This window comes from Amblyomma mixtum, chromosome 1 (assembly GCF_055824585.1).
Source record: "Amblyomma mixtum isolate Tamu chromosome 1, ASM5582458v1, whole genome shotgun sequence".
In the NCBI taxonomy this organism is placed as follows: Eukaryota; Metazoa; Arthropoda; class Arachnida; order Ixodida; family Ixodidae; genus Amblyomma; species Amblyomma mixtum.
Window position 1 is genome coordinate 267,528,276 of NC_143012.1, and position 5,664 is coordinate 267,533,939.

Below are 5,664 nucleotides of genomic sequence, written 5' to 3' on the forward strand. Positions count from 1 at the left end.
GCATGCTGGTTCGGAAAACCAATCATATGTGCCTATATCCTGTACTCTGCTTTATTTCATGCTCTGAGTCTACGCTGAGCCATCATGACAAATGCTGTGCTCGCTAGTGAAGGACAGTCTCCACAATCAACAACAAGGTACGTAGTACATCGCATCTATGTGAGATGGAAGCCGCGACGAATTTAGGGTGAAAATTAGGACTTTGGACCATTAGAAGTACTGTGAGGGCTTAGTTTCCCCATAAATACGAAGTCCTTTTTTCACATGAACCTTTGTTCGAGTTTGAAAAGCTGCATTCCTCCAAAGCGCTCCAGCATCTCATCGAAAAGACATCGAGACTCTTAAGCTTGTATTCGTTGCATTTCTGTCCCTACAGGACTAAACGGTCTTGCGCTTTTAAAGCTCTTCGCGGGAAGAACGTAGATCGTTAATGGACTGCAGTAGGGTGCGTTACAGGAAAAAAGAAAGCGGTATCTGACACTACCTGTCGAGTTCGAGGTAGAGTGTTCGTAGCCATGAAGCTTGCGAGTACATTTCGGTGCGCTTGGGCGACCATGCGTTGTGCGTGAATGCCAGACGGTATTTTTTTCATCTTGTTTCGTTTCAGCCTTCCTGTGTACTTCACAGAAAATACCAACTGCATGACAAGTTAGAAGAAGTTCGTATATACTCGTAAACCCCCAAAAAATGAAGTCCAGCCGTGTGCTTTCTATTCCCTGGCAATGGAGCATGTCTTAACCTTGTTCCCATGTAATATCGAGGCACATTGAGAGGTGCAAAAGTTCTGTTTGTGTTCTGCCTCTCAGGCTATGTCTGAGTTTTTATGTCGTAATTTTGACCCTGCTTGAAAGCAGGATACAAAAACATTCGATATGCTAATCCCATGTACTTACCGACACCACGATGCTGAGGCTATATTTACGATACCTCAAAACCGACTGACGCCAAGTTGGCTCGTAATTACCATTTATTTGTTTCCTTTTGTTTTATACGGTGCTAGCGCGTATGCATTAAGAACCAGCGGTTATCTTGCCTGCGCATTACATGCCCTGCCCAAGCCCATTTCTTCCTCTTGATTTCGACTAGGATGTCATTAACCCTCGTTTGTTTCCTCACTCACTCTGCCCGCTTCCGATCTCTTAACGTTACACCGATCATTTTTCTTCCCATAGCTCGCTGCGTTGTCCTTAACTTGAGGTGAACCTTTTCGCTAACCTCCATGTTTTGCCCCATAGGTGAGTACCGGTAAGATACAGGTGAGTTATTTTTCTCGTGAGGGATATTGGTTAACTACCATTCATGATCTGAGATAGCCTTCCATATGCGCTCCACCCCATTCGTATTCTTCTAATTGTTTCAATCTCATGATCCTGATAAGCGGACACAACCTGCCCTAAGTAACGTAATCCCTTGCCATTTCCAGGACCTTGCTACCAATTGTAAACTGCTGTTTCCTTCCGAGACTGTAAGACATTACTTTGCCTTTCTACATATAAATTTTAGACCCATCGTTCTGCTTTGCCTGAATAGCCTATTGTTCATACTTTGTAGTTCATTTTCCGAATGATTTAGCAAGGAAATGTCATCAGCGAATCGCAGGTTTCTGAAGTGTTCTGCGTTTACTCTTATCCCCAACTGTTCCCAATCGAGGCCTCTGGCAATAGCTCATGTAAACAGGCCGTGAATAGCATTGGCGAGATCGTGTCTCCCTGCCCCTTCCTTATGGGAATTTTATTGCTGACTTTAAGGAGGACGATGGTAGCTGTGCAGCCTTTACTAATATCTTCCAGTACTTTTGCACAAGGCTCTTCTGCACCCTGATTCCGCAGTGACTGCAAATGAGTCCAATTCTTTCTCGTAATCTATAAAGGCTATATACATTCCTCTATGACCCCGTAGTCCGTACCACACCTCCGTGGATCGCGTTTTTGCGATGGCGTGTAACTCTGAGCAACGAAAACTAAAGATTTTCTTTGTGCAGCTCAGAGAAATATTGCACACCAAACGAAATATGCACGTGCCACACGTGCCAAATGTGCGCGTGTTTTATAAATTAGATGGGAAAATAGCAAGTCTCGGATGGGCTTCTTTTTGTCACTTTGCACCGGTTGGAAATAACTATCCATTGAAGACAGAGACTGCTAATAACGTAATAATCTTAAGGTTCAATAAAAAGCTGCAAAGCAGCCGTATTTCTGACGCCGTAGCTATTCCGAAACACTGCCCGCAAGCAGGCGTCGAACAAAAGTATTGCTTCATGCACAACGTATTTTGCCTACTCTACTCGTATCAGCAATTATTGTTATCAGCCGCACGTATGGACGAAATATAAATGCATTTATCATTCTGTTGCACGAAAACTTGTTTTTTATGTCATAAACGGGAGGTCAGCAGCTGTTGCGCTAACATTCTGAGAAATGGCCAGTGGCTGCGTAAGCGTACGCGTGACGTCACACGAAGCGACCGCGTCGCGGCGCTAAACGCTGAGAGTAATTACTGTAGGATGCTATGCGGCGTTGGAGTGGGTTCTGATTCTGAAAAAGCAGTCGAGGAAAACATTGATATGCCCGGTTCGGACTTCAGGTCTGTTATTCGTTGATTTTTATCTTTATTGGCACTCCCTTGCTGAAGCCCGCGAAAGTTTTTTATCTTTGTTGACGCCGTCCTTGGTCTGTTTATGACCGACGCTCACCGGGGAGAGGGGGGCGCTTCAGGCCACTGCCCAAGGCGGTCGCAGCCAGCGGAGGTGCCAGGTGTGCGCTAATACGACTCGGCGCCCCAAGCGGAAAGAAGAGGCACACTGTTTATGCGCGTAGATTGCGCCAAGGCACTGTGCATAGAGCCGTCCTTCAAGGATTATCGTACTCCTAAGAAGTATTGAAGATTTTTTGCAGGTTTTTATTGATGCGGTTGAATTTCTTTGGAGGAGAAATTCTAGAGGCCCGTGTACTGTGCGATGTCAGTGCACATTAAAGAACCCCAGGTGGTCGAAATTTCCGGAGCCCTCCACTACGGCGTCTCTCATAGCCTTAGTCGCTTTGGGACGTTAAACCCCATAAACCAAACCTAAACCAAACCATGTTGTGACTAAAATAATGACCATAATTTTTCACCCTTTTTTTCCTATTTTACTCATTTTGTTTGTTAATCAATCAGCAATAAGACACGTTAACCCTGTGGGAATGTTTCTTTAGAAAAAATTGACCCTCAAAGAATGAAGATTTTAGCAACAGTACGTACTATTTCGTTCTGCCGCCTGTCTCGATCGAATCGAACTTTCCGGAATTTAATAAATTTCAAATAATCTAGTTCAACAAGCTACGAGCTTGATGGCTTGATGGCTACGAGCTTGATGGCTTGCTAACGATCTCATATCGCTAACTGAGCCTCCGTAATGGCTCAGCTGTTATGGTGTTCGGCTGCTCACCCGAAAGATGGGGTGTTCGATCCCGACCACGGCGGTCGCATTTCGATGGAGGTGAAACGCTGGAGGCTTGAGTACTGGGCGATGTTAGTGCACGTTAAAGAAACCCAGGTGGTCGAAATTTTTGCGATGCTTTCCGCTAAAGTGCTCTTCATAGATATAGTCGATTTGGGACGTTAAACTCTCTTAAATCATTAATTAAACAATATCGCTAATCTAGCATCATGCGTCTGTGCGCCCTGTTTCTACATAGGAGAAACATGATAGTCATGTGCACTGAAGAAAAACAAAAGAATTAGGTGTGGGCGAAGAGTACTTTTTCAATACCGAATAGAATACGAATATAGTCTGGCTTCGGTACCGAATCAAATGCGAATAGTGTAGCTACCGACTGAATCCAATACGAATCGAATAGTGAGAGATACGAATAGAATAAGATTCGAATATTCGTAGGGTTATTCCCCACTGGTGCGAATACATGCTCAACTTTCTCGCACAAAAATTTTGAAAATTGGAAAACTGTAAGATACTCTTATGGAAATATTGCAGGTAATGGTGCATTCTTCTGATATGTAGCAAGTCTTTTGAAGTGTTTCTATGAATAGCATCTAACAGCTAAACAGCCACGGAAAACCAGCGGGGAACGCTTTCGACGATAGCAAAAACGTTAATAGAAAAATAAAAATATAAGACCGCCGTCGAGAGATCTACGGATATATTCACTATTATAGTAAAATCTTACATTACATGAAAAAAATTGCGTTCGTAAAAAAAATTTCCGTTAAAAAATGATTTTTTTTTTCAGAATTGTTCGCACAGAATTGTTGTGCAAACACTTGTTTGCACAAAATAAACATTGATGCGAAATAGTAAAGCGCTAGCGGTGGCGCTTATAGTACATGGCATAAACATGCAGCTGTGGAAAGGCACAGCAGAGGTCTCCACTATGGGCACACAGCAGGAAATCAATATATCAACTCTGCGACCGCCATGTCATGTGCACAGTAAAATTACCTTTTGTTACCGACAACGACGGCTAACAAACTAGCGCCACATCTCAGTTGATGACAACGACGACAGTCATGAGCCATGGCCTCCGATATCGAACATGATAAGTCTAGTTGAACCCAGTCACGTAGCCTAGTCTGGATTGAACCACGCAGCGGCGTTAAACGCGTACAGAAACCACTACAACACGCTGTGTGACGTTGGAGTGCGCCCTGTTTTTGAAACAGCGCTGTAAGAAAACTATGATGCGCTCAATTCGAACTTCATGCGTTTTATTCGAAAACTTTTCTAAAACTTGATATTGTATTCGATTCGGTCCGATAAATTTTGAACATGCACTATTTGATTCGTTCAGCGAATTAAATAAGAGGATATTTGATTCGATATTGCAAAGTTTCGAATGCTGGCACACCCTTAAAAACAATCTGCAGTTAAATATTGCACCTGCTTTAACAAAAGTACAGTCGGGTGCAAAAGTCTGTGCATGATTTGGAGGGAGGTTTAACGCGAGAGAAAAAAGGACTTGAGAGGAACACAGGTCGAGCGCTATCCTTCTCATGTACTTGTTTCTCAAGCATTAAGCCCCTCTCCAAGTCATGCCTTGCCAAGCACAGCCCAAACTTCCACTTTGTAAAAGCCTCTGGACCATGTGTTTATACTAAACGAATTAAACGAAGCCGATAGCTCCGATACCACACCTGTGGAGCTGAAAGTCAAAATCCTCTTCTTTCATCTCCACAAGTGTGGTCTTCAGCTGGCGGATAATAGCATAAGTACCGGCTTCGTTGACCGAACACGCGGTTCAGAAACTTTTGTCCTCGGCTGTACAAGTAATGTAAGCGTGATTAACATGGATAAGAATATAATGAAAACATCTGCCTGATGCTAAAGTAACCACCAAACACTCCGTAGAGATGACACAAAGAGAATCTTAATCGGAGAAAAACCTAGCCGCAGAAAAAACAAAGCAGGCTATGGTGCGCTATTTATACCTCGTTAATTTTCGCAAACGACGCGTGTTGACGGAGCTGTTGGCAACGACTGGCACGCCTTCCCTCAGGCGGTGTTCTTGGCGCTCCCGTCCCGCTTTTTTCGCAAGCGTTTCGCTACCGCCGCAGCAGTGGCTTCATGTTGGTCTGCATGTTTGTTTGTTGTTACGCTGTAACACACTATCGACATCAGCGCCACCCCACCTTGTTTATGCAAAGAAGCGAAGGAAGTCTACGAGGCCC